At 46.6% G+C, this 23,724-nt stretch overlaps 1 protein-coding gene across 4 annotated transcripts in view; it reads left to right on the forward strand.

The window, feature by feature from the left end:
- Positions 1-23,724, forward strand: part of KANK1 (KN motif and ankyrin repeat domains 1) — a 191,124-nt gene that overhangs the window by 130,913 nt on the left and 36,487 nt on the right. The window contains exon 1 of one of the 4 annotated variants that reach the window (XM_070431555.1): positions 1,940-2,042. The exons of 2 other annotated variants lie outside the window; for them this stretch is intronic. The gene's annotated coding sequence lies outside the window, so the exon portion shown is untranslated. Of the gene's footprint in view, positions 1-1,939; positions 2,043-4,098; positions 4,200-23,724 lie in introns of those variants that run through there. One more of the 4 variants, XM_070431554.1, reaches the window with a different exon arrangement.

Here is a 23,724-nt window from a genome sequence, read left to right on the forward strand (position 1 = left end):
TGCCCTCTTTTGCTGTTTCTCCCTCTTTCACAGCCTAAATATATACGTTTCCCCCCGAGACAGATAACATTATTTATTAAAGTCTTTATTGAATTGCACGGAAATGCGGTTGTCACTTTAAATTAATAGAATACATTTCATGCGTGAGCCTGTCAGTCACTCGGCTCCAGGCTTTGTCTCCACGCTGATCTTCAAGGAGGTACAAAGGCCGCTGGTACCCCCGGTCGCTCGGAGCCAGAGGCTCCTGGCAGCGCAGGTGGAACGCCGGCAGCCCACTCTCGTTGTGTAAATATTTTTTCTGGGCAGGAGTATTTCTCAAACAGAACTCTGAGCCCACTGCGGTGACCCTGACAGCAGGAACTGCCTGCTGTTTGTCAAGTGCAAGACCAGTTTGCACTGACTGGTCTGGCTGGAACCACCCTGGTGTTTTCTGAGGCCGCCCGTGGAGAGAGTCTCCGGACACAGCAGAGGCGGTGTGTTCCTCGTGGCGAGTCCCCGGCGTGTCGTCCGCCTCGGCGCTGGTTCAGAGGCAGAGGGTGAGCTGATTAGAAACCGGGGCTGCTTCGGTTTGTGGGTAGCTGGCATGACCTTCCGGGGTCTCCTGGTTCCATGTGCAAAAGGAGCCAGTGTGTGTTGCTACTTGTGCTTTGCATTCTCCTATCAGTGGTGTGTTCAGTGGCGTATCGGGTGCGCTGAGAGGGTGGAACAAAGACCTGTGAGCGCTAGAGGAGGGAGGGCGTCTTTTAGATTCTACCTGTCCCATCTCCCTGCCCGACTTTTAGGTGACAAAACAGGACTTGTCCAGCTCACACAGTTAATGGCTAAGCCAGACGTTCAATATGGAGAGTCTCTTTTCTTTGCTAACGGCATTCTGTTGACATTAAAATGAGAAGTGTGGTGTCCGTGAAGTTCTGATTAAACAGATCCAGGGGGAAGTATGTAATTTCAGAAAATGTATAAAACCCAGAAGTAGCATGGTTCAGAATAAAATGTCCTTCCTGATAGGGGTTATACTGCTAAGTTATTTTCTCTTAGTGTGAATTATTTTAGAGAGGCAAATTAAAATATATCTAATATCTTATATGCATTTAATAATTGAATTTAGTTAGATTGTGCATTTCAACTTTAAAAGAAACTGTTCGTTGTTCGTTTATTGAAGGCTAATTTCACACTGAAGTTTATCAGTGGAATAATTCATTTTCTCGCAGTGATGGTAGACGAGAAGACAGTTACATTTTTTTTTAAAAAAAATATTTTATTGATCTTCCACAGAGAGGAAGGGAGAGAGATAGAGAGCTAGAAACATCGATGAGAGAAACATCAATCAGCCGCCTCCTGCACATCCCCCACTGGGGATGTGCCCGCAACCCAGGCACATGCCCCTGACTGGAATTGAACCTGGGACCCCTCAGTCCACAGGCCGACGCTCCATCCACTGAGCCAAACCGGTTTTGGCAAGTTACATTTTTTAAGTAAAAAGCCGTTATCCTTGAATTTCCTAGTGGTGGAAATGCCGAGACTACCTACAAACAGGAGACCTGGGTTTCGGTGCCCTGCCTGTCTGGTTAAAGAAAACCCCAGGATGCATGCAGCCCCTTCAGAGGTTCTCAAGAGTCCCTGCCTGCTCGGGGCTTGCCTGTTTACAGGGCTTGAGTTTTAATGCAAGCCATAGGCCAGCTTCACCTAATACGCTTTCTTGCTCCAAACCTTGAGCGAGTCGTAATGGGTTAAGCGTCTGATTTCAGGCAGGTGATTATCTCTCCGGCCAGGCGGAGGCAGGTACTTCCAGCGAGTGTAGGAAGTATAGGAAGGGTAGGTGCCAGGCAAAGATACCCTCTGGTTGGAGACGTCTTCCTTGATGTTTGGTGGGTGCCAACAAGAAAGAAAGAACACCAAATGAAAACCCCGCAGGGAGGTCCACTGTGTTGAGGACTTGAGCTGCTGCTGTCACTCTAAGCTTGCATCGTGGGGCAAAGGATTAGAACAGCCCTTCCTCCAAGGACGTGCGTGTCCTGTGCCTGCTCACCCACAGACTTCCCATCGTGAGTATTGGCGTTGGCTTCTGGTTATGCACTTCCCCTCTTTCTTGAAGGACTTGGGTGAGCCAGCTCAGCCCATCAGAGTGTAACTCACCAGCTTCCTTTTCCAGGGTTTGCGTTCTTCCTGTGTGCTGGATAATTCCAGCTCGTCTCCTCTGTGTCGTTTCCAAGAAAGGTTTGTATGGGCTCAGGGAATGAGTGACCGAAGCTCTCGATTTCTGCTCAGGGGTCCTTTTCTATTTTTTTTAAAAAAAAGCTGTTTGTTTTGATCTGGCACAAAAAATACTAGCAGAGTTCCCAAATTCAGAGGAGTAGTGAATTCTTGCTCTTTTCTGGCAACAGATTTTAATTAAAATTGCATTGAGGAGACTTCTCTAATAAAAACCTCCAGGAAGACCCAGTCAGGAAATCAGATTTGATAAGAGCCATTCCAACACGTCTCGAAATTCTAATTAAAAATAAATTGGTGTTTCCCTTTTTCCTCTCCTGGCTTCTCTGCGGGATGTTTTCGGAGTGAGCTGTAACTGGCTTACTCATTTCCATATGCTTTAGGACTATGCTCGTGTTCTGGAGGCAAAGCCTGGTTCTGCTTTGGGGTTGTAGTTCCTTATGAAGCCTGAAAATGAGAAGTTTTTAAACTGTGCGGCCCATTTGTATATATAACCTTCGTGATCTCACAACTTAAAAATAATAAGCATGCTGCTATTTTGAGGATTTGGAAAAAAAAAATTGTGACTAGATTTCTAATCCTAGCAGTTCTTGGAGCAAGCCATGGCTGAAAATTCAGGTTAAATAATATTCTATAATATTCAGAAGGCCTTTCTAACCAACAGGTAGAAAAGCAGAACTGTTGACATGTGGGAGAGCTGGGCCAAGGGACACGCTGTTGGAGTCATGAGATTTGTTCTTATCCTGAAAGTTAAACCTTTGTACTACTCTTGCTCCGTCCTGTTTGTGACAAGCCCCGTTTGAGTGGTCTGGGACATTTCTCCCAGCTGGATCAAAGGTTGTGGCCGTGGTTGCAATTTGACATGTGAATCTTTACTTTATTAAGGAGCTGGTACTAGAGTAATAGTTCATGGAAGTCATTAGCTGTTACAATAGTCACAAGTCAATAGTCACAAGTACTGAGATTATTTTAGGTTCTTTTTCACAATTTTACTTACTTGGAAAAGTTTTCTCTCGAAGGGGGTCTTTTATATTTTGGACGAGATTTCTGTTAGGTAGCATCAAGAGACAGTCATGCGATTCTCTAAATTTAGTCTCACCGTGTTTGGTTTAGTTGATAAACTAAACCATCAGCTTTGCAGATAAGTTTGGGAAAACATTGATTCAGCTTGTCCTGCCCGGTTTTCCCCTCCCTGCCCATGTCTGGTGTCCTTTCCTCTGGCATCCACCGCCCATCAGGCTAAGGCACTAGGAGTGCTTCTCTCCGGGAGGCACATTTAAGAGTCTCCTGGAAGAAGAAAGGGAGACTATTCCCAGACTAGAAATAGAAAAAGGGGAGACAGATGTGACAGTTCTAATAATCCATAATCCAGCTGCTTCATACCTTTAAAACCTTAGTCCGTGTGCATCAGCGCTGGCGTTTTAATAACTAACACCCAAAATAGTTCACTCTCTCTCTCTGCTCTCAGTATCCACTCATCTCATTCTACATACCCTCCAAGGTACGGCAATTTTATTTCCTTTCCCCCAGCATTTCAGATCCAGTGGCTGGGATGCTTTATTCAGATCAGGAGCGCACCAGGGACATGTTTTTGAGGCAGCCCGTTTGGCGTGGTCCCCTCCGACTGTGAGGACAAAGACGGGTTTGTCTTCTCTGGCCCTGGCAGAGGAGGCAGAAGACCTGCCGGCTCCAAGCAGCATGTACCCTCACCGGGACTCCGCCCCTTCCAGGGGTGAATCATCCCGATGAGACACTGGTTTTTATAGCACTCGGGGTGGAGACCTGGACGTCTGTAGGCCGGGAGGGGAGGAGGGAATGGTTTGCATGTCAGACCAATGCAGCGGCAGCCTACAGGAAAACATTGCAAAACACCCAAGTCCTGTGCCACCAGATTTTTCCATTAGCACCACGCTTTCCACGTCTGCCCCAGGGACAGCTGTTTGGCCGTGTGAGGGGAAGCGGTCACATCACAAGCTCTGCCAGCCTGTCCCGTAAGGAATCCCAGCAGACCCTGAGCACTGCCTTCTGCACTCTCCTGCATCACACACACACACACACACACACACACACAGTGTGATCTCTGAGGAAGGGTGCACAGACGTTCTTTGGACACTAGAAAGCTGCTGGAACTTACGCCACCTCTGGATACTGCTTTTAAGTGAAGAAACCCAAGACCAGAACATCTTCAGAAAGGTAGAGGGGACCCAGAGCCGGGGGCTTTTCCTCTGGAGTGTTATTCTTTGGTGGTCTGTCTTCTGGACACTTGGATGATGACAAAGTAAACTTCCCAAATAGTGGTGCATTTAAATCGGGGTGTCATTTGGGGACTCCCAGGAGGAATAACTCAGAACTCGGGAGAAATACTTAAGTTCAGCCAGTTCATTCACTCAGTAGCTGGCTTTTCAGTGACTGCACGTACATGTGTGTGGCAGTAAAGGCAGTGTTTCCCTCTGGTGGAACGCTCTCGTCCTCAGGGCCTGCGAAAGTTGGTCTGTCTTTGCCTCATTCTCACTGCTTTGTGATTTTGTTTTGCTAAGGATGGCTGGCAAGATTAAGGATCATCCAGCTTTCTATACTTTTGTTATTTTTTCTTTCTCTCCAACCATTTTATCTTTCACTCATTTAATCTCTGTTCCCTTCTCTTAACTCTGAGCTGTTGGTTTTGGCCTTATTTTGATAGCATCCAGGGTCTATTTCTGTCTCTCCCGTCCTCGTGTGTGCAGAAATCATGGTGAGCCTTTCAAGCTTCCACGGCTCCAAGTTGCAAGACACCAGGTCTGTCCAAAGAGCTGTGAAAGAGGTGCAGTTCCCCTGCACCCTCCCAGCTGCCGTTCCCCAGTCCCACTCTGTCCTTTTCCCCTCTCAGTGGCTTTGCTCAGAGCACTGTTCTCTTCCTCTGCACGTCTTTCCCTTACCTATTAATATAAGCTCTTCTTGTCCTTCACGACCTGCTTCTTCTCTTAACCTTTTCCAACAGGTGTTCTCAGATACTCCCAATGGAAAGTCACCCTTCCTCTTCCTTATTCCCAGGGAGCTTTGCACTCTATTAAGTAGTTGTCGTCACTTGCTTTTAGGTAAGAGTTATGGTTGTGTACCTCACGAATATGTCGGCTTTGAGGTCTTGTGAGGCAGGATTCCGTGTCATCTTCATCTTGGTGTGCCCATCGTGGCTTGCGTAGTGCTGAGCATAGAGTCAACATGCTCAGTGTTCAGCAGGTATTTGCAGCACACCGGCTGTGTGCTGGCAGAATGCTGGGCACCTGATACAGAGCAAAGCGCAGGACAGTGCCTACTTCCGAATCTGGGATTGAGCCCTGCCGGTTGCCAGCCTTATATTGTCATGCCCTTTGCCGTTTTCTCCCGCCTGAATGAACAGGCGGCTCTCACTTTGTCACACACACGTGCTTGCTTCTTCCTCTGACTAAGTGGAGGTCTTGGTATCTGCCTTCTTCCCATCACGTACTCTAGGGAGGCTTACAATGATAGTGTCTGTTAGATGCTTTGGGTTCCAGGGAGAGGTGACCTGATATAATGTGGTTGTCCAGGGAGGCTTATTGTCACAGGCCATTTGGAAAGTTCTTTCATGGCCTCTCTCCTGTCTCCTTTCTCTGCTTGTTAGCAACCCAACCAGGGAGAGAGGAGGTGGGACCCTGGTCGGTTTCTTTTGTCCCAGGCCTAGTATCTAGTCTGGTTTGGTGGCTGGTTGAAACTGGATGAGGACCTGAGTTGGTGACCTCTCAGGTGGGAGTGTGGCTGGTTGGTCTACCTTCCTTCTCTGCCACCGTTTTCTTGGGAAGGTCTCTGCAGGTCTGTCACCCCTTTGAGATGAGAAGAACTGTCCTTATCATCACTGATTACTTACAGCCTTCATAGTCTTTGTGGCAATCTAATTTAAAGTTTTAATTGCCTTATTTGGTTTTGTGCTTCAGTTAATTTCGTCATTTGACCTTTTTTTTTTTAATTTTATTGATTTCAGAGTGGAAGGGAGAGGGAGAGAGAGATAGAAACATCAGTGATGAGAGAATCATTGATCGGCTGCCTCCTGCACGCCCCCTTCTGGGGATCGAGCTCACAACCCGGGCATGTGCCCTTGGTCGGAATCGAACCTGGGACCTCTGAGCCAAACCGGCTAGGGCCGTTTGACTTTTTTAAATGTTGATTTTAAATCTCAAGATGAAAGCATATTGCGTGACAGTCTCTTGTTTAAATTGGATGAAAGTAATATTCCTGGGGCAACCCAGACTGAAAAGGAAGCCTAATGTGTATGAATTCATTGCAACTCCAGTGTTAAGGCTCAAATACGTGTGGGGAAATGCACTTGGTTGAGTAGGGTATAATGAAGAAATGGACTTTTTCTGGCCTTTTAAGATAGGCCCATCTTCCGCAGCATCCTCTTCCTAATTTCACTCTCCTGAGTAGACTGGCACACCTCCACGGGGCACACACACCCTCCTCATGTTGATTGTGGCCTCTCCTGGGAAAATCTCCCCTTGCATTCAGTTGTAGGAGCAGATCCTTCTAATCCCTGTCCCACACAGAGGAGTCAGTCCTCTTCCAACACCCAACATTGTTCACACTTCACGGGGCAAGAGAGAGCTGGGAGCCCTTGCTGGACCTGTCCTTGTAATCCCTTCAAGTCCTGACAGTCCCTTGGGCTTTGGTGGATGTGGGTGGAGAAGCAGCTGTGGTGACATGGAAAGGAACTACGCCCGCTTTTCTCCTTCACCGTGGTTTCCTTAGGCACCCAGCTTTTGGTGTCACACCCCATCACAGTCTGAGAAAAGATGGGTAAAGTAGCTCATAAGGTATTTGAATTCTTTAGGGGTTGGGAAGAAGTCTCAAATACAGCAGAAATAACTCAGGCCCCCGTTAAAAGTGATAACAGCATCTTGCCTTCAATCTGTTTCTTTTTAAGATGATTTCTTACAGGTAGGCTTATCAATCAGGATTTTGCACATCAAGTTTACCTGTGAGAGAATTGGTGCAAGGGATCCTGGACTGTTGCTTTGATTGTTGCCTTTGTATTTAGTTATTTATTTATCTTTTATATATATTTTTATATCACCATTTATCCCCCCCGCCCTCTTTCACCTCCACCCACCCACCTCTGCAATCACTCCACTGTTCTCTGTATCCATGAGTTTTTTTCTCTTTTAACATCTTAGTAGTAAAAGAGCTAAATTTAAACATAAGCAATTAAGTTAATATGCACCAGAATTAAAATTGTTTTCTAATTTGTTATAGCTTGTTCCAACAAGGACTCTTGCAATATAAAATGAGAAAAAGTTGGCCACTTAGAAAGTGGGAAAAGAAAAGGGATGGGAACAGGAATGAAATTGGATCCCAAATGAATACCGGGAAGTCCTTGCTGGGCGCCACACGGAGGCCTGGGAGCATGTTCTGTTTGACCAACTCAAAGCTTTTTTAAAATTGCCCCCAATTTTTTTTTTTACTTTATTATGTTATTTATTGATAAATATAGTTTTACTCCCCATCAATTGTCAAAGTTTTTTAAATTAGGCAGTTTCATATAAAAATACCGATTTCTTCAGCTTCTCTTGAAAAGTCAAAAGATCTGGCACATCCCTGGGGTGTATTTCCATTGGTCCACAGGCAACTGGAGAGGACAGGGACTGTCTGGTCTCCCCCAATACCCCCCCCCCCCCCCCGACCTCTTCCTTTCCGTTGCTGGCCTGGACTCTAAAGGTACTTGAACTTGTGATCTGGACTCTGAAGGTACTGGAATTGCTTGAAGGGCTGCCCGCAATTTGGCTCTCAGCTTCTTTTTAGCCTAAAGGAAGAGCACACTTTGAGTTTCAGATTTTGCTTGATTTCTAGCCCAGTTTCTCATCCCAGGCTGTGGCATAGACTCATCTGGGGAGCTTCTAAACTTGCTGATGCCTCTGGTCCCACCCCAGGAGATGCTGATTCATTGAGGTGGAAGTGGGAGGGTGACTCGGCATTTTTAGAAACAGCCCAGGCCCTTTGATTGCAGGGCGGGTTGAGAACTTGTGGCACTGACATGCTTGCTCTGGGAGGTTCCAGCAAAGGTGATGTTAGTCCCATCACCCATTGTCCTGCCTCAGCTGTAAAGTGAGGACCTGGGCTCAGAGTCCTTGACATTTTCACGCAGCTCTTTAAAAGGAAATACTCCAAGTTTGGCTCCTCACGAAGGAATTAAATTGGCCGAATGCGTCCTGGGCACCTGCAGTGCCGGGGCACAGCTGTGGTTGAGATGAAAAGCACAAAGCTCCTGTAAGTTTGTAGGAATGTAAGGTGTGTGCACAGATTGGAACGGGGAAAACAAGCTACTCTGAGAGCCTGGCTGCAGAGGAGGCTGGGAAGATGAGACAGCTGCAGGCAGAACCGATATTTTAGCTGATCCTTGCAAACTAGAAATACTTTGTCCGAGAAGGTTTGGTGTGGGGCCGTGGTCGGCAAACTGCGGCTCGTGAGCCACATGCGGCTCTTTGGCCCCTTGAGTGTGGCTCTTCCTAAGCCTTAGGAGTACCCTAATTAACTTAATAACAGTGTACCTGCCTATATAGTTTAAGTTTAAAAAATTTGGCTCTCAAAAGAAATTTCAATCGTTGTACTGTTGATATTTGGCTCTGTTGACTAATGAGTTTGCCGACCACCCGTGTGGGGTGTACATCAGAAGGGGAAGGAAAGGTACAAGCAAAAGCATTGAAACACCATCCACCAGAAATGTCAGCTCCCCTCCGCTTCCCCAGCTTGCTTTGCCCTCTAAGGGCTACAGGAAAGAATGTGCTTGGTGTTAGAATGTGGCTTTTCAGTGCAGTGTAGCATTAATACAGCAGTCGAGTAGGCGGGGGCAGTAGAGTAGCAACATGGATGACATGAGTTTCACCTGTGAACTGCCGACAACCATAGGGTTGTTGTGAAGATTAAACGAGTTCCTGTAAATGTTTGACACACTTGGAGCAGTGCGGTCAAGAAGAATTGTGCGCAGTGCATGGTGGGGAGAGATGGGGGCAAGGAGACTGTTGTGAGACTGATAACCCAGGTGCATTTGTGCTGTGGCTCTGAGACTGGGAAGGTGGGAAGAAATCAAGGAGAGGAGGAGGAAGGTAAATTCAGGGCATGTCAGGATATATGCATCTTAAAATGTCCAAAATAGAATTCATTGTTACTGGTCAATACTTCATTTGATTTTGGCTTTATCTCCAGACCTGGGGTCAGGCCCTCTGGAGAAAGACCTTGCTGCAGTAATCCTGTTAAGTAAGCGTAGAAGAAACACAGGCTCAGGTAATGCCTGATTGCAGGCTCAGCCCTCTGCAGCCACCCTCCTGGGAAGACTGTCAATGCACTCCCTCAGCCAGCCGGGAAACACAGAAGTCTTTTGTCTACGGCCCATTGCCCTTCCCACTGGGAGTCATCTTTTCTGCCTACTCTCCACCTATCCGAGGAAAAGCCTTGAGTACATCTTCATCCTCCCAGACTGCATTTGGCTTCTTCTTTTGTACATAAATTAAGAGAGAGGAAAGGCAGACAGGTGTGCCTTTGCCACTACAATGGGAACCGTTGTGACTCTCCCATTTTTAATTCTATCAGAGGACTAGAGACTTATTTGCATACAATGACTTTTTCTGCTAGACCTGCCTTCATAGAAGCACACATGCGAGATAATTACCTTCAGCTGCTTTGTAGTGTAAGCTCTATTCTTACCAGAACACAATATAAAAGAAAATAAAAACGTAGCAGGATATTTTTGCTTTGCAGGATTAAGAAATACTACATTCTGTTGCTTTCCTCAGTTTAATTCTTAAAAACAAGACTTTTGATATTAACATCTAGTTGGGACAATACTAATGTGACTAAATAATACCAGGCTTTCTTCAAAAGCACAGAGAAGAAAAATTACCTGTTAAAAGCAAATGATAAAACAAACCCGAGGATAGCTTTAAGGATGATGGATATTTTCTACAACTGGATTGTGGTGTTAGATGCACAACGGTATATACATTCACTAAAACTCACCGAACAGTACACTTAAAATGGGTGAGTTTTATGATATGTAAATAGCTCCATAAAGTTTTCTGAAGTCCCCCAAAAACATAAGAATAGGCCTAACTCAGATCTCTGATGTTGGAGGTATTGGGTAACATAATTTGGAATTATTTGGACCCTGTATTTCAAAGTATATGCCACTGGAAGCTGTGTTCTTGGCTTGTAATTTCCCTTTCGGTCAGTTTGTTTGTTTTGTGTAAAACAAACCTCAACGAGTCCCACATCATCTTTAAAAAGTTTAATCTTTGTAGCTTCACACAGAAAAACGTCTGTGCCAAAGAGAATCCCTTGAAGTATCCAGCCCCCAGATGTGGGCTGGGAGAATGGAAGGAGCAGATGAATGGAGTGATGCGGGGAGGGAGCAGACACCAAAACTGAACCAGTCAAAAGAGGCAAATGCAGTGTGGGCTCTTGAAAACTTCGCCTTTCTCCTGTTTTGAACTTTACAAAGCAGGCCATTTAGAGCCATCCCTAATCTTTGGTAATCTCTGCTTTATTGTTTAGAACTGGCTTTGCTTGTTTGTCCTGTAGAGAAAATTCTGTAAATCTCTTCCTCTCGATTCACTTATACCCAGTGTATTTAGGCATAGGTGACGAGAACGGTTTAAAAGAAACTTTTCTTTCTCATTTTTTAAAGGTGGTGAATTGAAATAAAATCATTAGAGGGACATATCATCCTTTAACTTTTTAAACAGAAACCAAAGGTTGCTTAAATATATGATCACCCTAAAACAGAATGCATTTTTAGGGGCAACAAATTCTTTGTCTTAGAAAGTCACGTGGTCTAATTTGGGTAAAAATGTTTAAGGGAACAAAACAAAACAAAAAAAGATTTGGGTGTGTGGTTTACAAATGGGAGTGTTTTTAGCCTTCAAATTGCATCCTGCATTAAATAAAAATACACCAAGGAAAGGAACCACTTGCCTCCAGGCCAGCCTGGGCTCAGCATTACACTGAATCATTTCCTTCATAAGAGGGCTGCTGAGCCAGGGCTCAGATTATAGCAGGGAGCCTTGCTCAGCCCTGGAGGCTTTGGCGGGGGAGTGGGGGGCGGGAGGGACAGGCAGGGGGAGTTTTGGAAACATTTGCTGCCTGTCTAAGTTCTTCCTAGAATGAGCAGGTCCACAGCTGCATTTCTAGGTTAGGGTTTCATGGAGGATAGTTTGTTTGGACACTCAGAAGGGGCATGGGAGAGAGAGGTCTGTCTTCACCTCTTGTGTTAAGATCCTCCCTAGCAGTTTCGTTTGTGGGCAGTTTTTGCTGTCTCACTGACGCCCCAGCGTCCTGGAATTAAACCCGTGGCCTGCAGGAGGCTGCTGGTTAGTCAGGAAATTCCAAATGGGTATAAATAAATTCTCGGCAGCCTCTCCTGGGCCCTTTGCCTGCCCATGTGTGTAGTCCCTTTAATGCCGAGGGAGGCATGCCTCAGACTTAGCTTCCTGCTTGCTGAAAATCAGTTATTTTGTTTCTGGGTGGGTAAGTAAGAAAGCCCCAATAAAGACCAGGAGGACAGTGCGCCGTTCCCGGTGGGTGTTGGTGGGATAGAAACGCAGGCTCCGCATGTTATGTAAAGTATTTGCTCCGATTAACAAGCCGGGAAGGATCACTCAGAGCTTGATTTTTGGTTCAGTGAAAATTTCAGCTTGGCTAGGGCTTTAACATAAAGCCATCATTGTTGCAGGAGTGAAAGGTTGTACTGTATGCTAAGGCTTGAGTTTTTGAGTTTATGGTTTAATTAAATTCCAGAGTTTCCCTTTTTGTTGCTAAATCCATTTTTGGTCATTTGTTTTCAGCTCGGTTTTTCTAATGGGAACTGCTCAGTGTGCTTTTAAAGCTGGTTTCTTTCTCTTATATAAACACTATAAAACAAAGTGAGGGCCGAGAGTCATACAGTTACTCCAGCCCCCCCTCAACCCCTCCCTGGTTTCTGTCTGTTGTGTTAGAAAAGCCCTTTCTGTCCCAAAGTCCAAGTTTATGCTTCTTCTCAGCTCGTCAACAATCACCCTTTGAACTGGCACATTTTCCTATTTATGCTTCGAGCAGCATTGTTATTTTATGTAAGTTTAAATTTTAACCCTCACCCCAGGATATGTTTATTGATTTAGAGAGAGAGGAAGGGAGAGAGAGAAACATCAACCTTTTGCCTCCTGTATGCGCCCCAACCTGGGATCGAGCCCACAACCTAGGTATGTGCCCTGCTCTAGAGTCTAACCCACAACCTTTCGGTGTACGGTACAACGCTCCAACCAACTGTGCCACACCCGCCAGGGAGAGCAACGTGTTATTTTTAAAGAAAGTTGGGAGAATAGAATCTAGTTCCCGAGCTGGTTCTCTTGGGTGCAGGCATGAACATCCGGGCTGTGTTTCAGCAATAGCTTTTTAAATTAGACAGTGGGCCTTGAAGAGCAACACTGCCTAAGCTGGCAAAGGGCAAGTACTGAAGACTGGCGTCTTGGCTATTTCAGACAGATTTGGGGTTAAGAGTCACTGCATCTTGTGGTTGACACTGAACCCTGGAGATGAGGGCCACTGTGTAAACCTCGGGGCCTCTGTAACAGAATGCACCTTAGTGTAATGTCCCGGGCCTCCTTAATGTCATGCACCCTTTATGAAGGCACAGCCCGTTCCATTCCCAGGAGCAGCAACTCTTTCCACTTCCTTCCCTCGCAACCGCTCACCTGCAGCCTGGCTTCTGGACGCCTCAGACACGCCCTGAGTAGAACCGGTGATACTGCAAAGGGAAGTGGCATGTGGGGAACCTGAGCTGGTGCCAGGTGTGGTGGTGCAACTGGAAAGGTGCTGCGAAATGGCCTGGGAAGAGAGCAAGGCCAGGGGCTCTGCCCGCCTGCACATCTGGTCTGACAGCTGCTGCAATTAACTTCTGTCCTCGCTCGATCACATAGCATGAGGTGTTAGGAAGTTTTGTGCAACGTGCAGTCAGAGTCACAGGCTGGAAGCAGCCTTTGGAAATCACCGAGTCCCACCAACCCCCTCATTTCACACATACAGACCTAACTGCGGCAGGGAGCAATTCCAGATTCCTGCTTCCCCTTGCGTGTGTGTGGACTGGGAGATATTGACAGCTCCTGTTCTTGTGTTATGAAAAGAATTATACCTCCACCCTGGCCAGTGTTTCTCAGTGGTTAGAACATCAGCCTACAAACCAATGGGTTGCAGGCTCGATTTCCCGGTCAAGGGCACATACCTTGGTTACAGGTTTGTTCCCCGTTCCTGGTCGGGGCCCATGCCAGAGGCAACCAATGGATGTGTCTCACATCAATTTTTTTTCTCTCTCTCCCCCTTCCTCCCTCCCTTTCATTCTCTCTAAAAACCAATGGGAAAAAATATCCTCAGGTGAGTGTTAACAACAATACGAAAAAGAATTATACCCCTCACCCCCCTATTTAGGCAGCCATTCTGGCTGGATGGGAAGGTGCCCCTTGGGTCTAAGGCACACGCCTCTGCATTGTGTTAAAGAACGCTTTACTCCTATGACTTTGGTAGAGGTACGAGAATGAGGTTGTTCAGAAACATCAGTGCCTCCCTTTGTCCTCTTACTGTGACAAGGGAATATTTTAACTCAGGCCATAAGAATACTTTTAAAGGTTGGAGGACATTTGCCTACTTCTTCTTAGTTTTATTTTGCCTCCTTCCAGTGCCTAATTGATGCTATAGCCTCGATCACTCTCTCTGCCTGACCAGCTCCAGCACCCCACTGTCCCTGAGCCTAGTGAGTACCCTCGTGCACAGGCACAGTCTCCTGCAGGCCCCACAGCATCCCCCTCATCCACTCTGGGAAGCAGAAGCCAACTTAGACCTCAAGAGTTTAGTAAACCCAATTGATTTGGAATAAATGTTTCAACACTTCAAACTTTACCTTCTCAGGAGGCCAGTAGCGGGGTGCAGGGCAGGGTGGAGGGAGGAGAGTTCTGGATCATCTTGGGATGCCAGGGCCATAAGCGTCACCATACTACAGAGTGGTCCAATAATAGTGGACAGTAGGCATCCTTCTCAGTGGTCCACAGCAGGACTGCGAAGCAGGCCATTGTTTTTCCCACCTGCACCACTGGGGTAGAATCTGTCTTGCCAACAGCTGGAAAGTGGCAAAGCCAGGATTCAAACTCAGTCAGTCTGGCCCTGGAGTGTCTGATTTTAATCATTATACTCTCTCTCCACCACACTTATTAATCGGCACGTGCCTAGACATGGGAGTTTACATTTCAACAAACATTGAACATGCTGTGTGCCAAGCACCATGTTATGTGGTGAGGGATAGAGAAGTAAATACTGCGTGGTTCCTGCCCCCAAGATGCCTGTAGTCTGTTAGGGGAAGGCAGTCATGTTCCTGCTAACTATAACATGTGTCCGTAAGTGTAGGCAAAGTTTTAGGAGAATGGAGGGAAGGAGGGACCCAGTTCTTCCCAGAACAGAGCAGTTGGAGGTAAGTGAAGACTTTACAAAGGATGGGCCCTAAGGTGGATACAGCCAATTCTGACAGGTGGCAGAGGCTGGGCAAGGGTGTGTGTGCTGGTAGAGGAAACAGGATTAGCAAAGGCAGATAGGCTTGCAAGTCGCTCCAGTGGACTGAGGCTCAGGGTGGGGAGGAAACGGGGAAGAGCTGGACTGGGGCTAAATCGTTGAAGACTTTTAATGCCACAGAAAGGATCTTTCAGACTGCATTCTCTCTAAGGGGGCTCCTGGCACATCAGTCTGCAAGATTAATAATTGAGAAGCTCTACAAGTTTACAAGGATACCTCAAACAAATGTAAAGTTCCTCAAAGAATACGTAATACTGGAGACCAGAGACATCAGCCCATGGTTTTTTTTTGTGTGTGTTTTTTAAAGCTGCTTTTCTGACATCTGAGCAACAGTGGAGTGTTGGCTGTGCTCCCTGGTGACTGGCTGACTGCACTCATGTACCCCAGAGACACTGCCGGCACAGTGAAGGCAGGTTTTACACACAGGGCGGGGCACATGGACGTTTACAGTTGTTCATGTGAATGTGTGTGCCTCACACACACACACACTGATTAACATTGTTATTTTGATGCTCAAATTATCCCAGATTTGAACAGCAAGATCCCAAAAGACAGTTTCTGAGCCAGATAGATGCCTGGCCTGTCTTTAAATAGCTGCTATGATTCAGATTCCCCAGTGGGTAACATTTTACCACATTTGCTCCATCGTTTCTGCATCTGTGTGTGCGTACGTGCATGCGGTGCATCTGTCACATCTCTTTGATCCCCTTCAATCTAGACAGGTCTCAGCCTAACCTTCCCTTTCTTTCATGACCTTGGCAGTTTAAAAAGAGACACCCGCTACTTTGTAGGATATTTTTTAAGTAGAATCCCATCAGTGTTTCTAGACTCAGGCCATGCCTTCCAGGCAGGAACACCACAGCCATGATGCTGTGCTCTTCTCAGAGCATGACATTCGGGGCACGTGATGCTATAGCCTCAATCACCTGGTCCAGGTGGTTATCCATCAGCTTTCTATACTGAGAGTCACCACGTTTCCCTTTGGGATTGATAAGTATTTTGTGGGGGAGGTATTCTGAGGCCAAACCAATCAATATCTTCTTCTTAAGTAGGCAGTCTCTACCCACTAGCCTTAGTGTGCATTCATCATCCCTGCATGAATCAACCATTGTTATAATGGTTGTTAAATGGTGGTTTCTGTTTCCACAATTCCTTCATTATTTATTAGTTGGCACACTACTGTATTTATTATAACGTTATCAACTCAAGATACCTACTTTGCTCACTGAATTGTAATCTATTACTGTCGTTGACCATATTAGTTTGATGCTCTAATTATTCCACATTTGGACAGTGAGAGCCCAAAAGAGAGTCTCTGAGCCAAATAGACTCCTGACACTGTCTTAAATAAATAGCTAATGCGACGTGCGCTGACGACCGAGAATAACAACTGGCAGGCAGCATATGTCGTCCGAGTTCTGGATCACACATGTAACGCAGACTGTCAGGGTCACCCACAGCAAGATCCTTACAAGGCAGGCAGATAGGAACACTCAGGTGACTCCAGAGGGAAGCCACCTTGAAATTCAGCTGGCCAGAGACCTCCTACTGGGTAGAAGTCTTAGCTGCCCCCCAGGCCCTGTCCTCTGTCTTTAGCCGTCCTTCCCTGATGGGTAAATCAGCCTCGTCAGATGTGGGCAGAGGAGTAAGGACAAGGCCCGGGAGCACTGAGAGTTGGCAGCCGCCCCTTTGTCTCTTCCTCCTCCAGGGAGACACTTGCTGGCTGCCAGGGTCAGTATTGTTTGCTTCACAGACATTTTCAGTCCCTGCTGTTCCCATCCCAGTTTCAAATATGGAGCAAGTTTGCACTCTGCCCGTCAACGTGCTCAGTCAGAGCACGCCTTCCCTAAAATGCCCCCTTGTCTTCCTTCCTGCCCTCACGCATGCCACACTTATCCCTTTCCGGTTAGGTTTATCATGCTTTAATGACCTTCAGAAAGGGAAATCTCATCATTTTGCTCTGCAGTGAGTCATCCTTTAGAAAAATATTTTCTTTTTTGTTGGCAGGAAGAGGTCATGGACAGAGCCCTGAAGGACGAGTGCAAAGGCCTGCTCCTGGGCTCCAGCTCGGCCCTGAGAATCTCAGATGTCTCAGGCCTTCCCAGGCTCCCCTTCAGTATTTTGGGGAAGGTGTAGACCACACTACAGGGCGTCCCAAATTCAGCCAGGCTCTACCTCCTGGTGGTTTTAACACTACGGCTAAAATCAATAAAACTCATGTGGTGCAAAGGAATTTTTGACACCTAGAGAAAAATTCATGGGGACTTGAACAATTCATGGAAAACCAAATGGAGGACACTGAAGAGAACCTTAATGCAAACTCCAGCACGTAGCCAGAGCAGTCTTACTAAAATGCAAATTTGATCATTTCACTCCCTTGCTTAGAACCTTTCAATAGCCAACCTGACTCCAGGGGCCCTGTGTGATGGGGGCTTTGTCCCCTCTCTGAATCATTGAAGGGGGTCCTTATTATCAGGCAAAGCCCCCTTTTCAATTCCTAAAAGTGGCAGGTTTTGTATGTGCTATTTCCTCTGCCTAGAATTTCCACCTGCACACTTTGCCTGGTGGACTCCGAAATACAGCACTGGCCAGCCCCGTGGGTCCCTGCTCTCTCCTAGCATACCTCCTGTATTTTACTGTAACAGCACTTACCACAGTTGTTACTTATTTCTGCAGCTGCTTGTCTGGCTACTCCTAAAGGTCGCAAGTTTGTCCAGGCAGGCTCTGTGTCCGATTTGCTTACCTCTTGGCAGTGTTTGGCACATGGAAGCTACTTAATCAATATTTCCTGAATGAAAGACTACACCCATCTTGCAGTCTGATAATTGCATCTCCCCCGGATCGGCATTCCCTCTGTGGGGTGTGGGAATGGGTAGACTTAGAACGTGGAGCCAGTTTGGAAAGGGTAGTGATGGGAGACAGTGGAAGTGTAGGGAGAGTGTGCAAAGTAAAGTCTGTGGAGACAGGTTAAGGAAGCAGAGATAAGATCAGCTGTGAGAGGAAATCTAAAGATGTAGAGGGAGAAGCTAAAAGGAGTTCTGAAGAGTTATACCTATAAGAAATAATACCACATGATAACTTAGCCTTTTAAACAAACCATGCAGGTAGGGAACATATGACATGTCAATTGACCTGGTATTTCCTACGCACTTCCGTCTTACACTTTTGCTTTCCTTAATGTTGTCATTTTATTTGCACAAAACATGTAGATGCCTGAAGCAGCTGCAACCCTAGCTGAGGTCCAGGTGAAATCAGGTGGGTAGGTAGGTAAACTCCATGGAACAGGGATGCAGGCTTCATAGAGCTGGCCCTCGCACCTAGTGGGTGCTCAGCATTTGCGTGGATGATTGGATGGGTTTGTTGGCTGGGTGGGGTAAGAGCCCGTTTAAAAAGACTGGTTGGCACATGCAAGAGCAATCTAGGGAAATCTCACCTGCCACACATTATTTTAAAACAGAGTGAAGAACACTTACTCCGTCCTCCTTTTCATTGCGTGTTCTCTAACAGATGGAGTTTCTCACGTAGATTTGGTACAAGGAAGCTCCTTGGTCTACAGGTCCTAATGCTAACAGTGTCGTCCAGGGAACTTTCCAGTTAAACCTGTTCACTAGGTCCTGTTCCTCATCTCTGTCTTCTTATCCCACTGGTCCGTGTCTAGAAAAGTTGATTTGCTAGCTCAGTTACTTTCACGCTGTGAGTAATTAACTTCATGGGAATTTATCTCGCTCACGGAGTCAACCCACTGGTGTTTTCCCCTCTGCTTCTCAGCCTTCGCGGGTCTGGAGTCTTCTTTGACTGCTTCCAACAGCAAGACGCTTGCACTCTGCTGGTTTTAAATATGGCAACCTATGGCAAGTATGTGATTCTCAGGACTGACTCAGCTCTTTAAGCCGAGTCCCCATGCTTCTTGTGAGAGGAGACGATACAGTTATGGGGGTTAGCAGTGTTCTTCGGTTTCACCAGTCAGGTAGAATAGCTGGCGGAGAAAAACACAGAGAGAGCGTGTGGAAGTTTCGGCACATGGGCGTAATTATTTTTCATGGCGCCATTAGTCGGTAGTAATTGGGTCTGGAGTGTACAGCAGTGAGGCCAGAACAAAGTAGTCATTGTATCCTAATTAACAGCCAAAGTAATAATATCAAAGTTGTGTCCATTTAAAAGTCCACCAGGACACACTATTTCAGAAACTTCCAGCGTGTTTGCTCATATGAAAGAATGGCCCATTGTGGTAGAGTGTGTAGAAGACAGTTCAGTGTTTACTTACTCAGAGGTGGCATTTTTATCACCCTGTCACTTGAACATGAAGTGGAAGACTTGAAGCCCACAGCTTACATGGCCACATTCTCCATTGCTGTATGTGGGTTTTTTACTTTGCTCGTTGTCTTCGGTGCAGGCATTCTCAGCAGAGACATTTGCACTGGATAATCCTTTGTTGGGGAGGGTGGGAAGTCAATAGCAGGATCCTGGCCTCTACCCACTAGATGTCAGCAGCAGCCCCCATTCCAGTTGTGACAAGCAACCATGTCTCCAAACGTTGTCCAATGGCCCCTGGAGGAAAACAGGTGTGAATCCTACTAGCAGGTTAGTACCCTTGCTCCTTTCCACCATCTAATCTTTCACCCCCAGTGAGTACATTAATTTGTATGTCTTTCCAAACCAAATGTTGTCTGGACAGTTAAGTTTAGTTTCCTTGAAAAGTTAAAATCATATAATACCTGATGAACTTAAATGACATGGTTTTTGATATATTCATATCTCCATTTCACTTGGTTCATGCAAGGAAATTTCAAATTGTTCTTGAGTCTATAAAAGTGCAGTAAGTTGTACCAGGTAGTAAATATATGAGTAAAGAGTAGAATTGCCATCCGTTTGTTGATTTCACCTTCTTTCTGAACACGTGGGAATTTGGTCTGCACGTGGGAAGTTGTTTCTAGTTGCTCCTGCCACGTGTGGTGTTTGGTTACCCCACATTGCAGACTGTGCAAACTGGGTCGGGAGAGAGAAGTGGGTAAGAGGGACTCTGAGACCCTTGGCGTCTAGGAAGTAGGTCAGTTTGAGGATGACATCAACCCCAGAAGCCATGTGGCCCACTGTTAGCAGCCCATTCACTTACACACTGGTATAAATTCTGGTGATTCTACCTTTTGCTTCACTTCTGCCATCTACACTAATAAAAGAGAAACATGGTAATTAGCGTACGACCGCTACCCTTTTCATTGGCTAATCAGTGAGTATATGCAAATTAACTGTCAGCCAAGATGGCGGCCGGCAGCCAGGCAGCTGGAAGCTAACAGGAGGCTTGCTTTCTCCAGTGACTGCAAACTCCAACGTTCCCTGCCTCACTTTCCGGCCTCTCATTTGCAACTCTAAGCAACTATGTACTATGTTGCAAATAAGAAGCTAAACAAAAGCCCAGAAACCGGCTTTCAGTCAGCCGAGCTTTAGCAACATTGTATCGATGTTTTCGCGAGGCCTCAGAGCTAAAGCTGGCCCAGAATAAAAAAAAAAAAGAAAACAAGGAGCAGTTGGAAGCTTCAGTCACTCGCTTCCGGAAAACGGCCCTCAGCCCCTCACCCAGACTGGCCAGGAACCCCAGTGGGGACCCCCACCCTGATCCAGGACACCCTTCAGGGCAAACCAGCCGGCTCCCACCCGTGCACCAGGCCTCTATCCTATATAGTAAAAGGGTAATATGGCTCCCGGCACCGGGATCAGCGTGACAGGGGGCAGCGCCCAAACCCCCTGATCACCCTGTGGCTCTGTGTGTGACAGGGGGCGGGGCCACAACCTCCCTATCTGCCCTGCTCTGTTCATGACAGGGGAAGGCGCCCCAACCCCCTGATCAGCCCTGCTCTGTGGGTGATAGAGGGTGGCGCCCCAACCCCCCTCCAAGGGCCTTGCTCTGTGTGTGACAGGGTAGAGCCATAACCTCCCCATTGGCCCTGCCCTGAGTGTGACAGGGTGCAGCGCCCCAACCCCCTGATCCGCCCTGCTCTGTGTGTGACAGGGGGCGGTGCCCCAACTCCCCTATCGGCCCTACTCTGTGAGTGACAGCGGGGAGCTCCTCAACCCCCTGATCAGCCCTGCTCTGTGCGTGACAGGGTACGGAGCCCCAACACCCCTGATGGGCCCTGCTCTGTGCGTGACAGGGGGCAGCACCCCAACCCCCTGATGGGCCCTGCTCTGTGTGTGACAGGGGGCAGCACCCCAACCCCCTGATGGGCCCTGCTCTGTGCGTGACAGGGGGCAGCACCCCAACCCCCTGATGGGCCCTGCTCTGTGCGTGACAGGGGGCAGCACCCCAACCCCCTGATGGGCCCTGCTCTGTGCGTGACAGTGGGTGGCGCCGCAACCTCCCCATCGACCCTGCCTTGAGTGTGACAGGGGGTGGTGCCCCAACCCCCCAATCGGCCCTACCCTGAGCGTGACTGAGGGTGGCATTGCAACCTCCCGATCCGCCCTGCTCTGTGCATGATGGGGTGGCGCCCCAACTCCCCAATCGGCCCTGCTCTGAGCCTGACCAGGGGCTGCACTTAGGAATTGGGCCTGCCCTCTGCCACCCGGGAGCAGGCCTAAGCCAGCAGGTCGTTATCTCCCGAGGGGGCCCAGACTTCAAGAGGGCACAGGCTGGGCTGGGGGAACCCCCCCCCCCCCCACCCCGAGTGCACAAATTTTTGTGCACCGGGCCTCTAGTATATTATATTTGGCTTTTTTTTTTCATGCACCCCAGCCTTCACAAGACTGTGAGCCTTGTGAGAGTGGGGACCTTGTCCCTTTGGTTCACACTGTGTCCCCAGCTCCTAGAACAGTGCCTGGTAAAGAAGAAAGGATAGGAAGGCGAAGGATGGACGGAAGGAAGGAAGGAAGGAAGGAAGGAAGGAAAGAAGGAAGGAGAGAGATTGCTTTTTTATCAATAGCTCTAAATACAAGTTGAATGCATTAATTAATAAATTTTTTATTTGGTTCTCACTTCATACATGGGGATTATAACATTTTAACTAGTCCCCTTGAATTTAATCTCTTTCCTTACCTCAGTCTAATGCACACACAGTTATCAAGACAGTCTTCCTTGCTACCTTTGAGCCCCTAACACAGGGCCGGGTGTGCCAGGTAACAGTGACTCAGTGGACAAGACTCCCCTGGCCCAGGACCCAAGTCTGGTGGCCTCTTCTGTACTCAGCTATCCCCATCTCTTCTAACCTCATCTTTCTTTGAGCTTCACCACAGGCCCCGCCCTGGCTCTTCTCCACCATTTACCTGTCTTTTCCTTTTAGTCTATCATCACTTACTTACCTTCTCTTCAGAACTCATCTCCTGGTTAACTCCATTATGTTTTGATCACTCATTCGCATACTGTCACATTGTTCTTGTTGATAATATGCCTTTGTAACTGATCTCAATTAGTGTTTCGTTTAGGGTGTTTGGCATTTATCTTCCAGCTAGACTCTACCTCATTTTATTTCTTATAAACCCTCCCGCCTACTCCTCCCACTGAATAGGACCATTTTCTGCACCCAATTAAGCTTTCTGTAAATGCTATATAATGAAGGTGGAGGTGGTGCCAGGCGCAGTCTCCACCACTGGATTTCCAGACATTCAGAAAATTCTTGTAAACACCAGAGACAGCCCTCTGATTCCAGAATATTTACTTGGAAGCTGTTACTTTCAGGAGTCTAGTTGCAGACATGGCCAGTGGTTTTTGGCTGTGTATGGGCAGGCATAGCTCTGTTAGTCCAAAATAAGGCTTTTTCATCAGTTAAGAATCTCCTTATAACCTACTTAGAGATTTTTTAAACTGTTGCGTTTTACATTTCTGTAATTCTTAATCAAAATGTTTGTCATAAAAAAGTTTTACTGTAGCATCTCCCCAGGATATTATTTAGCATTTTTCTTCTTTTCAAGATCTGTCTTAAATTTTTTTGTGGGGGAGTAGACACATGGAATTCAGTTTAGCTATAAGTAACAGAGACCTAAAACATACAATGACTAAACAAAAAAGAAGTTTCTCTCTTTCACATAAAAGTATGGAGGTATACGCTTTCTAGAAGTAGCAGAGCAGCTTTGTTCCACAAAGCTTTTAGAGACCTAGGCTCCATCTGGCACATTGTTCCTGTATCCCTGTGTATGAACTCATGGTCCAAGACAGCAGCTAGAGTTCCAGTCATCACATCTGCATCCCTGGCAGCAGGATGGAAGAAGGACCAAAGAAGAAAGGAGGTCATAGACTTACTCCTGTGTCTTTTAAGGGTGTTTGCTACATGACATTTCTGCTATGGCCATACGAACAGTAAAGGGGGCTAGAGAAATAGTCTTTATATTTGCCCAGGTAAACATAATTCTGTTAGTGTAGAAGAATGGGATAAGACATACTGAGGAACATCTAGCTATCTTTGCCATGGCTGCCTCCTTCATCCACCTTCCAAATGAACTTATTTAGCATTTCTTGTCGTTTCTTTCGGTTCATTTCTCTTGCTTTCCAAATAGTGACTTCTTGGGATCATATTTTTAAAAGACAAACACCTATGTGTTATAAAAATTTATAAAACATAAATATCGACATTAAAACCACCTATGATTCCACAACCTAAAGGTAACTACTGAAACAGTGTTTTGAACAGTGTTGTGCAAGAAATGTCCTTAACACTAATACAGAGCAAGCAAGTCTCTCGACAGAGCAGTAAGAGCATTTAAAGCTCGTTATGTTATACTGTATATTCAGTTAATTCCTTCAGGAAACATTTTTAAACATCTTCTTTGTTCCCGGTATCTTGTTAATTGATGTGTGTGGTTGGGGGAACATATTTTATTTTTTTAAATATATTTTTATTTATTTCAGAGAGGAAGAGAGAGAGAGAAACATCAATGATGAGAGAGAATGATTGATTGGCTGCCTCCTGCACACCCCCTACTGGGGATCAAGCCCGCAACCAAGGCATGTGCCCTTGA

Source organism: Myotis yumanensis, unplaced genomic scaffold (assembly GCF_028538775.1).
Source record: "Myotis yumanensis isolate MYYU_CA2020_CCGP unplaced genomic scaffold, mMyoYum1.0.hap1 SCAF_12, whole genome shotgun sequence".
Classification (NCBI taxonomy): Eukaryota; Metazoa; Chordata; class Mammalia; order Chiroptera; family Vespertilionidae; genus Myotis; species Myotis yumanensis.